The following is a 17,521-nucleotide window of genomic DNA, read 5'->3' on the forward strand; positions in this document are numbered from 1 at the left end:
GCACGGTGCAGCCATGGCTCCATGCTTCCTAACGAGTATTGATCCCACTAGGGAATATTTTCAGAACCAGATACAGTGGGTGCAATTCACACCAGCATCCTTCTCTGGAAGACTAGCTACATTTTGCACTTTTCTTCCATTTTCTATCTTTCTTATGTTTAAAGATAGTTCAAAATAATTAAAATCAGTGTGATCTGAACATTTGGGGGATGTTTGTAACAGTAAACCATAGATTCTCTGGGATATAAGATAAAGGAAAACAAGTAGAACAGAAATGAGAACGGATTTCCTTGTACACAAAGTTAGAAGAGAGTTTCAGTGAGCTCCCGCGGGCAGTGACCTTGACTGCGAATTTTGTCTCTTCCCTGACTTTTTCCTCCCCTTCCTCCCCTTCCCTTAAGGAAGATGGCCTCGGTTAGCCAGGAAGGGACCTCGTGGAGCTCTGGGAATGCTGTGGCCTTAGCAGCCAAGGGGTATTACCTGTTCGTGGGTGTGGGCAGCCTTGGCAGGGATGGCAAAGGGGCCTATGGTGACTGCGCTGCACTCCATGAAAAGCAACAAGGAAACCCCAAGGTCAGCAGAGGCAGAAGCGCAGTGAGGGTGCACGGGGCATGCAGTCAGTGCCCTGCACTCTCTAGTGTTGGGAGCAGTCAGCAGAACGGCCGGTGCTAGTGGGCAGGGTGAGGGAGGCTGCAGGGAGCACAGATTTCAAACTGACCCAACAGTCCCATAGCTTTTTGAAATGAACAGAGAAATGGACCCTTCTGGTCTTAAAGCTTGAAAATTACATTTGCTTTATCTGAGTTTCTTCCTCAGGAAATGACCCTTAGTCCTTTAAAAAAAAGAGAAAGCACCAAGGAGCTGAAACTCACCAGATCACTGCATTGGAAGAGCAGGACACCAGCCCCTTGCCTGCCTTGACTGCCTTTGTGACCACCTGCTGCCTGTTGACTGATGGCTCCCCCTAACTCTCCCTGGTTTCTGTTTTCCCACACATCGTTACATTTCTTCCCTGCTACGTAAACTCTCGATTTTAGTCGGTCCAGGAGATGGATTTGAGACTGAGCTCTCCTCTCCTCTGCATCAGCAGTACTCGTTGTCTCAGTGATTGGCTTTCCGTTCAGAGAGCAGCAGGATGTAGGTCAAACCCCTGGTGTTTCGGCAACAGGTTCCTGCACTTACAGACCGGCCTCCACCGGGTGGGAAGGCTCTCCCGTGCTTCCGTTACCACTGTTGACCAGCTCTAAAATTACCACCTGCAACTCGTAGTGAAAAAGTCTGCCTGTCTGTCCTGCTCCTGACTTTGAGGAGAAATGGTGAGGAGATGGGGACACAGCCTGGGGACACTGTGGCTCTCCAATCACAACACTGCCACCACAAGTCACTGGAGAAGGGGCAGCCACTCTCCATGTCCTGGGTCTCATCTGAGACAAGAGTGCCACCCTGTACCAGGCATCTCTTGCCCCTTGAGGCAGATGCTAAAGCCTTTGCAGAAAGGCCACGTCCCGGCCGGAGGATGGTAATGATGTTTAGGAGATCACAGCTGGGCGAAGGGTGAAAACAACGCTGGGAGGTCGAAAGGCTGCAGAACCCATTACCATCTCCCGATAGCCATTCCGATGGAAGGCCCTGACAAATGACTCCCTGCAAAGCTGGATAAGCCCTCTGCATCCATCAGCTAATGCCAGGCAAGGCGGGAATGCGATGAGGGCTGGCTGGAGGCAGGGCTGCCAGGAAGGGAGGGTCTGTGAAGTGCGAACACACTCACTGGTTTTGGGGAAAGAGTGAACAACCCAGTGAGCACTGCACGTTACGAACAGGTGCAGTAAACACAGCCCGGCAGGAGCAGACAGAAGCCATTCGTCGAGAGTGGGACCCGGGTGGGAGGCCTTGGCTACACAGACACAGGACCTGAAGATAAGATACTGTGGCCTGTCGGTCACCACTCTGTGTGCATAGCGGTGCAGGTGACATCATTACCTTTGGGGAAACTGGGAGAGATGCTGTGCAGGTGTATACACTGTGGGGAGGGAAAGAGGCTGCGTGGGTGTATGCCCTGTGTGTGTGGGGAGAGAGAGGCTGTGCAGGTGTTTGCACTGTGGGGAGGGAGAGAGCCTGTGCAGGTGTATATGCTGTGGGGAGGGGGAGAGAGGCTGTGCAAGTCTATGTACTGTGTGGTGGGGGGAGTGGCTGCACTGGTGTATGCACTGTGGGGAGGGGGAGAGAGGCTGTGCGGGTGTATGCACTGTGGGGAGGGGGAGAGAGGCTGTGCAGGTGTATGCCCTGTGTGTGGGGGGAGAGAGAGGCTGTGCAGGTGTATACACTGTGGGGAGGGAGAGAGGCTGCGCAGGTGTATGCCCTGTGTGTGGGGGGAGAGAGAGGCTGTGCAGGTGTATACACTGTGGGGAGGGAGAGAGAGGCTGTGCAAGTCTATGTACTGTGTGGTGGGGGGAGTGGCTGCACTGGTGTATGCACTGCGGGGAGGGAGAGAGAGGCTGTGCAAGTCTATGTACTGTGTGGTGGGGGGAGTGGCTGCACTGGTGTATACACTGTGGGGAAGGAGAGAGCCTATGCAGGTATATGCACTGTGGGGAGGGGAGAGAGAGGCTGTGCAAGTCTATGTACTGTGGTGGGGGGAGTGGCTGCACTGGTGTATGCACTGTGGGGAGGGGGAGAGAGGCTGCGCAGGTGTATGCCCTGTGTGTAGGGGGAGAGAGAGGCTGTGCAGGTGTATACACTGTGGAGAGGGAGAGAGGCTGCGCAGGTGTATGCCCTGTGTGTGGGGGGAGAGAGAGGCTGTGCAGGTGTATACACTGTGGGGAGGGAGAGAGGCTGTGCAGGTATATGCACTGTGGGGAGGGGAGAGAGGCTGTGCAAGTCTATGTACTGTGTGGTGGGGGGAGTGGCTGCACTGGTGTATGCACTGTGGGGAGGGGGAGAGAGGCTGTGTGGGTGTATACACTGTGGGGAGGGAGAGAGGCTGTGCAGGTGTATGCCCTGTGTGTGGGGGGAGAGAGAGGCTGTGCAGGTGTATACACTGTGGGGAGGGAGAGAGAGGCTGTGCAAGTCTATGTACTGTGTGGTGGGGGGAGTGGCTGCACTGGTGTATACACTGTGGGGAAGGAGAGAGCCTATGCAGGTGTATGCACTGTGGGGAGGGGGAGAGCCTGTGCAGGTATATGCACTGTGGGGAGGGGGAGAGAGGCTGTGCAAGTCTACGTACTGTGGTGGGGGGAGTGGCTGCACTGGTGTATGCACTGTGGGGAGGGAGAGAGCCTGTGCAGGTGTATACACTGTGGGGAGGGAGAGAGAGGCATTGGTTTGTCATTGCAGGACTGATCTGAAGGCCAGAGCCAAGACTCAGGGCAGGGCTGTTGGGAGGCCCCTGACAGGCCTGGGAAGGCCTTGCCTGGTCACAGTGTTTTGTGGGCCTGAGGATACGGGACACGTGGTACTTGCTTGACCATATAGTTTATTTTAATGATGGAATTATAGAGAATTTCTGTTTTCCCTCTGGGAGGCTAGAGTCTGAGCCACCGTGGTCTGTCACACAGACACTGCCTCCCTAAGTGACTGACCCTCAATAAAAACCTTGGACGCCGAAGCTCAGATGAACTTTCCCGGCTGAACCTTGGACCCGGAGGCTCAGGTGAGTTTCCCAGCTGGTGTCATTGCACACATTGTCACCATCATTTCTGGGGAAACTAAGCCCATTCCCGCAACTCACTGGGTAAGGATGTCTGGAGGAACATGCCTGGATTCTCCTTGTTGTCACCCAGGCTCCCCTCCCTTTGCTGGTGACAATTTGTGGACTTTCACAATGTTAAACAATGGCTGCTGGTGCGCCAGCCTTACCCAGTGAGTACCAGTGAGTACAGAGCCCGAGGGGGGTTTTGGGGACCCCCGGCATAGCCAAAGACCCCTTCACTGACATGGTGAATACACTGTGTAGGTCCAGAGACAGTGATGACAAACTAAGTTTCACAGACTTTGAATTTGGGAAGGCCAGTGAGATATCCCAGCCAAGATACCCTGGAGGCAGGGGAGCAGGGTGAATAAAGTCTCACCAGAGGGTCAGATTTGGCAAATGCATGGGTTGCAGTTGAAGCCACAGATGTGAATTGCAGTCCAGTAAGTGTAGGGGGAGTAAAGGTCTAGGATAAGGAGAGAAAGAGAAACTGGCACTGACAGAAAGAAACAGGAAGAGAAAAAGCTGACAGAAACTACATGGAACCTACCACACTCAAGGGAGGTTGGCTAATGGTGTCACGTGATGCCAGGACACCTGGCGAGTTAGGAACCTGGGAAGAGTTATTTTGTGAGCTGGGCTGACAGTTTTACTAAAAGGGACAAGTGAGTGGCCAGAGTGTGAGGGGCCAAGGCAGGCCTGGCAGGAATGAGGGTGGGCTGTTAAGGGGATCTGGCTGGGCCACAGGGGCGGGGGAGAGAGGCGTTGCTTCGTCATTGTTCTTGAATTAAGCATGCTGAGTTGCCAACTACAAGATGCTAAAAGAGAGGGAGAATCTGAAGACGTCTGAGGGGAACTGCAGCCGGGTTTCAGTACAGGGTGGGAGCAGAGGCTGGCGTCCAGTACACGGAGTTTGAAACACTAGGGGGGAATCACTTTAGCTGGGGGGTCCCCTCCTCTCTCACTGAAAGGTGGAGTGGGGTGAGGTGTGGAGCTGGGGGGTCCACTCCTCTCATTGAAAGGCGGAGTGGGGTGAGGCATGGAGCAGACATGGCTGAGTGTATAAGTTGGAACTCAGCAGGCAAACAAGTTTCCTCAAAAAAATTCGACTGTCTCTGTTTAGCAGGGACACAAGGCGCTCTTTTTGAAAGCCCTGGGAGTGGATGGATTGTGATTCATCTTTGTTATTTGATTATTCCAAAGGTATATTTGTGGGAGAAATGCAGGAAGGAAGGAGGGAGATGGGAGGAGGGCGCAGGGGTGAGCAGGGTGCCCGGGGCTGGTGTTTCCACCCAGTGGCATGGATTTGTCCTGATTGTGCTAAGAGAAGACGCTGCCTCCTTTTCTTCCTCCGAGACCCACGCATGGTCAAACAGTTTAAATAAGAGGCGAACGCAATGCAGAGCACGGCACTGAGAGAGCTGCGTAAGAGAGAACGCAATGCAGTCTTCCTCCTCATTGTCACAGAGTTGGCCAAACCCACTGTCCCCATTCTCTAGACTCCAAAAATGATGCCCTGGAAAGGCAGGAGATATCACAGGGTGCCCAGTGGGACAACCCGATCCCTGCTCAAGCGTGGGAACCACCCCAGACCCTTCCTTCCAGCCAACTGCGATCCCAGAGAGACGGAAGCCAGGAGAGCCTCTCACCCCCTCTCCTGGGTGCTGGGTCTGCAGCATGAGATTAGATGGAGCTCTCTGTGCCCATCCAGGAAGCCTTGAGTTTCTGTTAATATGCAATACAAGCTTACAATAGAGGGAATCCCTCCAAAACACAACACACCATATTGTTTATAAGAGGCTACCAGGGACTGAAAAGTAAACGCAAAAAGACAAACAAAGTCTTCCCTACACCCAGCAGGGCCAAAGAGATTTTTCCCTCTTTCCAATAAGCTCTGAGAAATGGGGTCCCTGCTCCCCACACCACAGCCCACACCTGGAACCCCTCCCCCCCTACAGGCTGCCCGGCCACCTGCTCCACTGTACTCGGCAAACACACAACTACATTTTGTTTGTTTTCCTCTCTGGGCCTCTGATCAAATTTTTAAGCACCTCCTTGTTGCTTTATTCTCCCTGAATTTCCTGGAAGTGCTAACCTCAAAGTACCACGGAAAATGCCTTCCTAGAGTACCTTTGGCCTGACACAGTGAACAGCAGCTATTTTCTGAGAAAGCTCATTCTTTGGAGAGTCTCAGTGTAATTGCACTGATTGTGCTGGCTCTGGAAACCTCAGAGCCACCACAGGTCTTTGAAAACCAACGAATATGAGTCAACACATTTTTGCAGCTAATGACGCTCTCTAGTTGATGAAAGCCGATGGCCCACATGGCCCAATTTACCACTATTTACTGGAGATATAAATGGCATGAACCTCAGGCCCCTTCAGGGAGGTTGCAGCCACACAGACCGACACTGGAGAGGTTTTAGTGTAAGGCAGTCTCATGGCTTTGGAGCGAAAGGAACTGATTTTGGAATTTGTTAGGGTCGTGGGAGCTAGAAGGGATTTGGAGACCAGTAGATACGTCCGTTGTACAGACAAGAAAACCGCAACCCCGAGTGCTTAGTCATTTGGCAAGAGTGAAGGTGAAGAGATGGTAGATCTAGAATGCAGAGTCTCCGCCTCATGGTCCCCGCGCTTCCCAGGCCGCCGTGCGAGCCCTGTTTGTGCCGCAACAGGATGAATGGTGCGGAGTTCGGAGACTAAAGGTGCACTGTGCTTTTAAAATAAAAAGGACGGCAGAAAAGGGGCTGTTCTGGGTTGTATTCGGCCCTGTCAAAATTCACACGTGGAAACCCTGACTCCCAGGACCTCAGAAGGTGACAGTGTTTGGAGATGGTGTCCTTACAGAGCTGATGAAGATAAATGAAGTCATATGACTGGACCCTGGTCCAACCTGCCTGGTGTCCTTATAAGAGGAGATGAGGACACAGACACACACAGAAGGAGGACCCTGTGAGGACACAGAGAGAAGATGCCATCTGCAAGCCACGGAGAGGCCTCAGGAGGAACCAGGCCCCTGGACACCTTGATCTCGGGTTTCTGGCCTCTATGACTGTGACAACGTGAATGTCTATTATTGAAGCCACCTGGGCTGTGGTCTTATGACAGCCCCAGGAAACTTATAGGAGCCAGCTAAATTATTCTCCACTTGCTTAAGAGAGGAAAACCTGTTGTCAGCTGCCACAGTAGTAAAGTCCTTCTCACCTTCACCCAGACAATTTCTCAATGATCCAGAAGATGCAAAAGAGGCAGGCTCGAGCAGGACTGCACTGCCAGGAGCAGGCCTCACACTTTCCCTTCCTGGGCGGCTGTCCCTCTGCCTGCCCTTCCTGCCATCCCTCTATTGTAGAACTGGTAAAACTTCCATTATTATTTTTAAAGCAAAAATAAAATAATTTTAAGGTCTTTCTTCCAATGACATCTCACCTGGTAACCCAGAAATGAAACAAGAAAACAGAGGGAGCACCTGAGGCACTGGGGCCTGGGATTGGCTCCAAAATCCCCTTCCTGACCCTCTGGTGGCAGATGGGCCCCAGGTCCAGCGATGGCCAAATCGAAGGTCCTGCCGGGCTTCTGGCTGTGAATGTCTCCAGGACACAATGTACCAAATAGACAGGTGCTCTGAGAAGTGAGGGCTGAGCTGGGCTTGTCAGAATGTGCTGGGAAAGGCAGACAGAATGGGACTGACTGGCCTTTGTACTGCAGACACGGAGTCCTGGCCTCAGGAGGGGCAGCGTGGCCACCCCAGGGCGGCGGAGTGAGGTGAGTGAGGCTGAGGGGCTCCAGGTGGCCTCCTGCGTGGAGGCCAAGCCCTCCTTCCGCACGTGGCCTGAGCCTCCTCCCTCGCAGCCAATCACGGAACCATACAGTCCCAATCCTGCCACCAAGTCATTATCAATCAGGGGTTAAAGGCTGCTCCTGGCCACTCCCACTCCGAGCAGGTGGCTCTGCAGCCCCCAGGATGCCCATGGGGGGAGCTGGCCTGGGGCCAGGAGCCTTTCCTTTGCAGCTCGTGGACTGCACTCCAGGGCAGCTGTGGCCCGTGCGGTGTAAGTGGATACAGCCTCGGGTTTCACTGCACTCTCCCTCCTCTCTGGCTAGTTTGGGGCCCTGTCCTTGGGGCATTAGGGGCATGAAATGCCTGCAGACCCACGGGTGATGCCCTTTAGAGAGTGGGTGAAGAGAAGTGGGAGGCACAGCCCCAGTGCTTGCCCCAGGGGGCCGGAGGGAGCAGGATCTGTGTGTTCACCCCACAATGGCTCCAGAGAACATGGGCGGCTGTCTTGCCCGGCACTCAGTGAGGGGCTGCCAAGGTCAGCTTCAGGGAACAGTCAATCAACACATCTATTGGGGACAGGAGGAGGGAGGGAAGGGCAGAAGAGGGCGTGAAGAGCCTTTTTCTGGCCTGGTCCTGCCCGGCACTCAGCGAGGGGCTGCCAAGGTCAGCTTGAGGGAACAGTCAATCAACACATCTATTGGCGACAGGAGGAGGGAGGGAAGGGGAGAGAAGGGCGTGAAGAATGGCCCTGGAGTCAGAGAGCACCTTCCTCTGGCCTGGTCCTGCCGGACACTCACCCCTGGTGGAAATGGAATGGATCCTTGTGGTCTTGGCAGGTATTTTATTGGCCTAGATTTTCTGTATGTTTTGGTTTTTACCTCCTGTGGAACGGAACCCTTAATTAATTCGTTTAGTCACTCATTCAGCAAATGTTTGTCAGGATTTTTGAGGCAGAAACTGTATGTCACCCCCATGGTCTGTGCCCAGTCACTGTGGGAACATCCTGGGACATGGGGGGAGAGCAGTGTCACCCGCAGCTCCCTGCTGGAGACCCTGCCCCATTGCCGGGAGCACCGCGTCCTCGCAGCCCGGGCCAGCACCGCCATCTCTGAATGCTACCAGACACCAGGTGGCTCATAACATTGGGAAATGACTGTTTTAATCATTAATTACCAAATAAATGTCACTGTGCTGGTACAATATATGCGGTGATTTCTGTCATAAATTGACATCTGTAAGTCATAAATTGCTTAGTTTTAGCGCTTTTAATGGCTGAATTTTCCCAAGCTACATGGTGCACACATTTTGGATCAAGTTCAAACTTCTCTGGCACCGGGAGACTTCTGGGAACTGGCATGGACGAGGCAGGCAGCGGATTCTGACGGCGTCAGCAGCGCGAGAGGCACCCGACCTCTCACTAAAATGTTTGGCCTGCTCCCAGGAAAAGGCTTCCATGGAAAGCCAGAAGACCCTTTAATCAGAGAAGATTCTAGCCGGTCTCAAAGGAAGGATGCAGTTTCCACCGTCGAAAATGGAAATCAAAGGAACGCGATGCTCTAATGGACTCGAGGAGGCCGGCTCTGTCTTGGCATTGTTCAGAAACATCCCGGCTTCTTTGTTTGATTTCCAACAGGTTATTCCCAGAGGAACCACAGTCCTTTCTACCCAGAAGCCTAAAAATACATGCTTTTGAGAGCACTGCCAGAGCAGGTTAAGAATAAAGAAGGCGTTTGGAGCCCAGGCAGAAGACACTTGTGCTCTTCTAAGCACAGCGACCGTGGCAGGAATAACGAGCTACAGAGGCCACACCCGCACACGGGAAACGCATTTCCCATCGCCCCAAACACAAACCCTGCGCCTCTGGCCTGTAAAGGAAGTCCAGGCTCACTTAGAACCGGTAGAATTCTAAAATTACACAAATCAGCAGAGGAGGCCCGTAAACCGGAGTCCAGAAAGTCGGCTGGTGGAGGCTGTGCAGGGTCGGAACCTGCCCCCAGCGCTCAGCTCTGCTCCGTCCTCTCAGGGGGCCTGGGTCCCACAGCCCAGGGCAGAGACAGAATCTGGGGTCTGAGTCACCCCGGGTCCCCCAGGCTCATCTCAGCGGCCCTATTTCTCTTTCCCCACCCATCTGCAGGGCAGGCCCTGGTTCCGTCTCCGGGTGGCCTGTGCCCTAGGCTCTGGGCTTCTTACTCAGCTACTCAGCTCTCCAGCATCCACCCAGCGAGGGGCAGGGGTGGGCCTGTGGCTTCCTCATCCCTGGCTGTTTTCGTGGGGCTCCCAGTCCTTCCCTGGCCCATGGAATCATCTCCTAGGATTAAATTCCCTCTGGTTTAAATGCACAGAGTCATTTTGTTCTCACGGTTGGGCTGTCACAGAACCATCAATGAATGCTGTCTCTTCCCTGGTGTATGCTGGAGATTAAAACTTCACTTAAAAACACACCAAGAACCTCTGCCCCGGTCTCCACTGTCCCCCAGCCAGCATCCCCCCAAGTTCTGCCGGTGACGCTGAAGCACAACTTTCTTTCCCCGGGGGAGGTGACTTCAGGGCACAGATGGCTTCCCTTCATTCTTCTGCTTTCCCCACAGCCCCCAACGGTACTTCAGTTATTGTGGGTGTCAGTAGGTCCTTTCTGATTTCAAGCAACATGTGTGTCCTGGGCCTGTTTTGCCTCTTATTTCTAGGATAGCTTTGTTTACACTACTAAAAAGGTATTTTTAAACATTTAACTTCAACTCTTCTTGTGGGTTCAGGAGGTACGTGTGCAGGTTGTTACCGGGGTATAATGTGTGACGCTGAGGTTTGGGATATGAATGATCTTGTGCCCCAGGTAGTGAGCATAGAACCGAATACTTTTTCAACCCTGTCCCCCTGCCCCCTCCCAGGGTCCATTGCTCCCATCTTTATATCCGCGAGTATCCAATGTTTAGCTCCCACTTACGGGTCAGAACATGCACTATTTGTTTTTCTGTTTCTGCATTAATTTTCTTAGGATAATGGCCTCTAGAGGCATCCATGTTGTGGCAAAGGACACGATTTCATTCTTTTTGTATGGCTGCATAGTGTTCCACGATGTCAATGTGCCACATTTTCTTTATCCAGTTCGCCGCTCATGGACACCTAGGCTGATTCCATATCTTTGCTGTTGTGAATGAACACGGGAGTGCATGTCATCTTTGTGGCAGGATGATTTACTTTCTTTCGGATATATATCCCAGTAATCGGATGGCTGACTCAAATGGCAGTTGTCTTAAGTTCCTTGAGAAATCTCCAAATTGCTTCCCACAGTGGCTGAGCGAATTTACATTTCTACCAACAGCGAATAAGTGTTCCCTTTTCTCTGCAACCTCACAAGCATCTTATTTTTTGACTTTTTAATAATTGAAAAGGCATATATCTTAAATACAATTTGAAGCTCAATCATCTTTCGTAAGAGAAGTGGGGGCTAATGAAGTTTCAGGGAACTCATGTCCTGTGGTTTCTTGAAGTGTGAGAAGTTTGACTGCAGGGACCGTGAGTGTGCTCTTGCCAAAAATGAAGGATGGACCGGGGCTTCATTAAGAAACTGTGTCCCTGTGTCAGGTATGCGAGACTACAAGGCAGAGCTGAGGGCCTTATGAAAACATATATGGGCCGGGCGTGGTGGCTCATGCGTGTAATCCCAGCACTTTGGAAGGCCGAGGTGGTTGGATCACCTGAGGTCAGGAGTTCAAGATCAGCCTGGCCAACATGGTGAAACCCTGTCTCTACTAAAAATACAAAAATTAGCCGGGCGTGATGGCGTGCGCCTGTAACCCCAGCTGCTTGGGAGGCTGAGGCAAGAGAATTGCTTGAACATGGGAGATGGAGGTTGCAGTGAGCCGAGATCACACCACTGCACTCCAGCCTGGGTGACAGAGTGAGAATCTGTCTCAAAAAACAAAACAAAACAAAAAACTGAAAACATATATGTTGTGCATGTTAATGAAAGAATGGGGAAACATTTGAAAATAAGAAATTGTGTTTTTCTTTGTCTGTGTTTCATATATTCTGAATTATCAGCTCTTAGAGATTAGGGTCTGGAATCCTTCAATTCCTCACACTGTTTAATATGACGCTCAAGTGATGAAATTCCCAGGATGAGGGGGCACCTTCCCGTGGCTGGGAAACGAGGACACGGCTTCAGGGCTCCAGGGCTTCCTTTCCTCTTCACCCCACCAAGAGCAGCTTCAAAGAAAGCCTTCCTCTCAAACAACAAGTCTTTTTTTTTTTTTTTTTAAATTTCTTTACTGGGGGACAAATCCCTTTGCTTGAGGGAGTTCTATAAGAGGAAGGGGATAGATGCATTGTGTAGGAAATCTTGGATTTGTGTTTCCACTTTTCTTGGTGAAGCAATTCCCAACTCTACCCTGTGCCGATTCCAGAGTCCTGCCAGCAAAAATGCTCTACGTCTTCCTCCTTGTCTCTAAATATTCCCTTCCCTCTTACTCCCTGCTGGTGCTTCGCAAACTTCGCTGTGCATTCGAATCACCTGGGATCTTATTAAGTGGAGATTTCGACTCCATGGTCTGGGGAGGGCCTGAGCATTTGCTTTTTTCTGTCTCTTTTGCAGCTGTCGAGGATGCCCTGATGTCTGTTCTCACATCACATTGCGCTCCAAGTACCCCGGCTGCAACCAGAGCTCAGCAAACAGGACCAGAGGGCACATCCACCCTGCCTGCCCATGTCAACAGAGTTGTGTGGGAGCCAGCCGGCCCCCAGGAAGACCCCAGATCTTCCTGCCCCCGACCACAGCCCTGTCCCTGGAAGCATATGCTGCAGACACTTGCTCTGCTGCAGATTTTCTGCACAACCCCTCCTCAGGAGGGAAGGTTTGGTACCTGAATGAGGCATCTTTTGACCTCTACTCCTATCACTATTTTTGGTGACCTCAATATTTATGAAGGTAATAACTTGGTCTTTAATCCAGACAATTTTCACCTCCAGGAATCTTGTCCTGCATCTCACTTTTCTTCTTGAGTCCTGTGGTCATCACCAAAACCTGTCCCTCCTTGGAAACCTCAGTTTAAGCATCCCACTGTCCGAGGGCACCTCTTTCCTTCCATTGCCTCAGTTTCAGGTGTCCGGTCCACGGCGCCCCCATCTTTGCCCAGTCACCATGTCCAGTCCACTGTGCTCCCATCTTTACCCAGCCGCTGTGTCCAGTCCATGGTGCCCCCATTTTGCCCAGCCACCACCTCTCGTCTGACGCCCCATCCTCCCCTTGGTGCTGGGCTCCTGCCTGTCCCTCCTCTGTCAAGTGCACCTGGACCTGGGAGTGACCTTGGAGTGACCTTGACCCTGGCAGCTCCAACTCTCAACCCATCTCAGGGCTGCACCGGAGCCCTTGAAACCTGGCTGGAGGGAAACAGCAAACCCTGCCACCTGTAGTCGCCTAAAATTCACAGCCACAGTCCTCCAACAGGCCCCACGCTTCCTGCCAGTCCAGCACATTTCCTGGTTAATTTATAATTCTGTTTTCCGAGGCAGCTATTTTGCAATTTCCGGGCTCAACAAAGCCTCCAACAGTTCTTCAGCTTCCTAATTCCGAGCTGTTGCCCACATTTGTTTATCAAAAGAACTTCCGGGCTGGGTGCAGTGGCTCACACCTGTAATCCCAGCACTTTGGGAGGCCCAGACGGGTGCATCACCTGAGGCCACGTGTTTGAGACCAGCCTGACCAACATGGTGAAACCCCATCTCTAATACAAAATACACACACACAAAACTAGCTGGGGGTAGTGGTGGGCATCTGTAATCCCAGGTACTCTGGAGGCTGAGGCATGAGAATCGTTTGAACCCGGGAGGCTGAGGTTGCGGTGAGCTGAGATTGCACCACTGCACTCCAGCCTGTGCAGCAGAGGGAGACCCTATCTAAAAACAAAACAAAACAAAACAAAATCCATGTTCTTCCAGCATCTGTGGCTGCCACATTCCCTGCCCTCCTTTTAAAGCAGCTGCAAGCAGCTGAGTTCTTAGCCTCAGTGGCATCACCCCAGGCCCAGCAGTGAGTGTGGCTTCCACGCTTTTCATGGAGCAAAGAAGAAAGGAGCTTCCTGGCCCCCCTGACTCTGGAACCCTCACATCTCCATCCTTCCCATCCCCAGGCTGTGCCTGGGCACCATCTCCCCGGAGAGACCCTGCGTGCCCCATCTAAATCTGCATTCCACCTCTGCCCCCCTCCGTGGGTGCTCAGCCCCCGCATGCTCCATCTAAATCCACATCCCACCTCTGCCCCCCTCCGTGGGTGCTCAGCCCCCACGCACCCCATCTAAATCCACATCCCACCTCTGTCCCCTTCTTTGGGTGCTCAGCCCCCGCATGCTCCATCTAAACTCGAATCCCACCTCTGCCCCCCTCCGTGGGTGCTCAGCTTGCCTTATTTTTCTTCAGAGCCATGACCACTTCCCAGCATAACGTGCATGTGTTTCTGTTTTATGCATGGATGTTTATGTTCCATGAGAACCAACACTGGGCTGGTTTGTTCACGTTTGGACTCAAAGCCTGGCACATGTACATCTGGTGTCTGTGTCTGGCACTGCTTTTGAGGCTTGGGAAAGGCGGATAAAGTCTCTCAATCGCATCCCCAGTGCTGAGACAGTCCACGTACACATCCACGTGAGGCTTTAAGACACTGATGCACTTCAGCTGCAGGGACTGTCAAATCCAAGCTCAGGAGAGAATGATGTGGTTTCCAAGATAAATGCCAGATACGTGCTTCTCCCCACCCAGGACTCTGCTGCTTTTATGGAAATACACATTGCTGTGGGGGAGGAAAGAAGGCTGAACAGATCATGTTGCAGTGTGGATATGGGTTTTGGCTGATAAGGGCTGTGATCGTTGGCTCTTGGAGCTGTCCCTGACAAGGTGTCAAGGGTCCTGAGATGCTAACGTGCGTGGTGAGGTCGGAGTCTCTCTAAGATCCTGCAAGTGACACGGGTCACATTCCCTGGGGAGGGTCCTCCAGAGGCTGGTCCACTGGGTGGACGCCTGGGCCCCCGAGATAGGGGACTTCTCTTCCACCACTGGCCTGGCTCAAAGGACAGATGCCCTCTGGAGATGTGGCACTTAAGCTACCGTGACAGGGGATGGGTGCTGACAAGCAGATCCTAGTTCAGATTTTGACACAAGACGGTCAGGAGGAGCCTGGGCCGGTGGGGGGTGGTGCTGAGGTCAGCGGTGGAGGAACAGGGCGAGAATCACACCGGAAAACAAATGCCTCGCTCAGCGACTCCACAGTCCTGCCCTGGGTTGACTGATGATTTTAGACATTTTAAGAAATTTCATAGGGTTTTTTGTAGATTTGACAGGTCTTTTCTTGTTGCAGCAGGAAGTAAAAATGATAGGACTAAGCAAGGAAAAACAGTTTATAAAGAGGAGCCCACGCTGCCGTGACATTCTCATCATTGCTAGAGACGGGCGGCTTCTCAGAGGCGTGTCCTCCCCCCCTCGGGGGAGCAGCGGGCTTCTGATTGTTAAAGGACCCTGGGCTCCGCATCAGATCTGTGTAAGTGAGGAATCCCACTGCGTGGACGGCAGGTGAAAACTGTCAGTGTAAACAACCTATTTTCATATCTAGGACAAAGGTTAAGATGTGAGATTTTCTTCTTCCAAGGCCAACTTGGATTACTTATCTAACAAATCCTTAGATTCCCAGACTAGTCAGCTCCCTAACGCATTTCTCTAAAAATTCCTGAAAAGAAAAGAGAGCCAAATGTTTGTGTTTTTCTGGACCCCCCAGCTGAAGCCTGTTCCTGAAATGAGCCTTGAAAAGAATGGGATCTGCTTTTTCCCTTGTTCCTGCCAAGAGGTCAGGAGTGATTATTAGAAACATTATTTGATCAAAACCACAATCGTTTTAGTAGAGCAGCAAAAGTTTAACAACTTCTTTCACCCATCACATGCAGCAGAAAATCAGACGAGAAGGATGCCTTTCAACGACCCTGGTGCACCCTGGGTCATCACGAGGCGCACCCTGGATCGTCACGCACGCGTGAACACACGGGGGGCACCCTGGGTCGTCACACATGCGTGAACACACGAGGGGCGGGTTGGATTGGAGAGTTCTCCTCTAGCAAAGCTGGAGAGTCTGGCAGTCCTGGAAAGTCCAGGCAACTGTAAGACTGCAGTCAGGGAAGTCGGGAAAGGCAGAAAAAGCCACGCTCTCGCCCAGGCAGGCGAGCAGGGTCAGGAGCCGAGGATGTCGGAGCAGACGCAGCCTCCCAGGGACTGTGGACGGTCATCTGTCTACACCGAGCCCTAGACTGGGCAGCTGGCTGTTGCAGGGAGTTTGAAGACCTGCAGGAAACCCTTGCCTTTGAATAAGGTACACAGAGAGAAAATGTCCTCTCTTCCAAATACGTCTTGCCAAAATGCAGGGCAACCTTGCCTCTCTTTCTCCAGTGAGGGCCTCGTGTATTACAGACTTGGGTTTCTAAATACCTGACCTAGAGTTTCAGATCCGCACTCACCGTCCAACAGAAACGTAACGTGAGCCACAGGGGTGCCATTAAATTTTCTAGATGCTCAGTAAAAAACACAAGTGAAACTAATTTTAATAATAAATTTTATCATCCCAGTATGTCCAAAACATGATTATATCAACTTGTAATCAATATAAAGACATCAAGGAGATACTTGAAATTCATTTTTTCTTTGAAATGTGTTGTGTGTGGGTCACTGGCAGCCCCTCTCTCTCCAGACCTGCCCAGCTCTGAGTGTGTAATTGGCACGTGTACCCTGGCTGCGGGACTGGATGTCATAGACCCAGACAACTTGTGCTTCAAATGCAAGGTACAGAGACATGAATTTATTTTCGTCAGTCCCAAACTTGCTCATTTCCTTGACTGCCTAGTTTTTTGGAATTGACTTCATACAGCATTCAACACATTCTTTAACAACTGTTTCCTGAGGGTTTATGATGGGCTCACCACTGTTTCAAGCACTGAAGATTTAACAAGACAAAACAAAATTAACAAAAGACCAAATTAGACCCCTTTTCTGTTCACCCAGGCTGAGAACCATATGATCATTTCGGAGCCTTTTCTTAATCCCAGATTTGGGGGAGTTGCCGGAACCTGCCAGTCCGCCCCTCTTTCCACCTGGTCCCCCATGCAGCTGCTGGGCCTGATCCTGGATGCTGATAAGAGCTTCCTAAATCAATCTCATGCACCGTACCCTAGAACTTCCCCCAGGTGGAGGTCTGAGAGGTTCCTCCTGCCCGAAGGCCTTCAGGGGCTCCTTGGCACTCAGGATCCTCCTGATGTGGCCCAGAGCTGCTTTCCCCAGCACCGCTGCTCCCTTGGCAGCCACTTCATGCTCACTCCACTTCCCCTCTCCCACTCTTGCCCATGCAACCAGGATTGCCACATTGTGTCTTTGCTCCTGATGCCTAGAAGCCCTGGAAATATGCAAATCGGATCCTGCTAAAATGCTTCTGTGAACTGCAGTCGCCTCTGGGTGCAGCCCCAGCTCCCGAGCTCATCGCCTCCCAGGAGTGGTCCTGCCTCAGCCGGAGCCCGTCTCCCTCTGGCCATTCCCACTGCGGTTCTCAGGGGCCCCCACCGCGTGTCCTCTCTTCTCAGGGACCCTTGGTTCTTCTGCCTGGAGCAGCCCCTCTCACCCAGCCCAACCCCTTCCCAAGCCCAGTCAGCTTTTGTTCACCTTGAGCATTCACCTCTGGGCCCCTAGATCTGGCCATTCTCCTGTGAGCGTGTTCGGCTCATGCTGCCAATCCATGTCCCTCCCAGCCCCCATCACATGAGGCCCTCATCACTCTTGCAGCTGCCGTTTCTTTCTGGCAGGGAGGGCAGAGACCTTCCTGTCTCAAAAAGTCGCAGGACACAGAGGTTAGGATCGGGGCTCTGCCATCAGACCCTCCTAGTTACAAGCCTCACTCCATCACTGGGACAAAAGGTTCCCAGCATTTCTGAACCTGCTCCTCAAGTGTGAGACAACAAAATCTAGCCTGTCAGGTACATGCGGTGCACTCATGAGCTGTCTGCCTGGAACTGGCTCAGTACATGCCAGTTACGATC

General features: G+C 52.2%; 1 protein-coding gene and 1 long non-coding RNA gene across 5 annotated transcripts in view; one reads left to right on the forward strand and one right to left on the reverse strand.

The window, feature by feature from the left end:
- The window catches only part of ADARB2 (adenosine deaminase RNA specific B2 (inactive)), a 547,987-nt gene that overhangs the window by 358,646 nt on the left and 171,820 nt on the right, over window positions 1-17,521 (reverse strand). The gene's annotated exons all lie outside the window — the stretch shown is intronic.
- On the forward strand, window positions 1,824-15,521 carry LOC101132591 (uncharacterized). Of its 3 annotated transcripts, none has more exons than XR_002007569.4 (3): window positions 1,824-2,011; window positions 3,526-3,649; window positions 12,058-15,521. It is a non-coding gene; the product is annotated as an uncharacterized lncRNA (long non-coding RNA). The 3 variants fall into 3 exon arrangements; XR_008669182.2 differs by having other exon boundaries at window positions 3,555-3,649; XR_008669183.2 differs by having other exon boundaries at window positions 1,824-1,967.

The sequence above is a fragment of the Gorilla gorilla genome, chromosome 8 (assembly GCF_029281585.2).
Source record: "Gorilla gorilla gorilla isolate KB3781 chromosome 8, NHGRI_mGorGor1-v2.1_pri, whole genome shotgun sequence".
In the NCBI taxonomy this organism is placed as follows: Eukaryota; Metazoa; Chordata; class Mammalia; order Primates; family Hominidae; genus Gorilla; species Gorilla gorilla.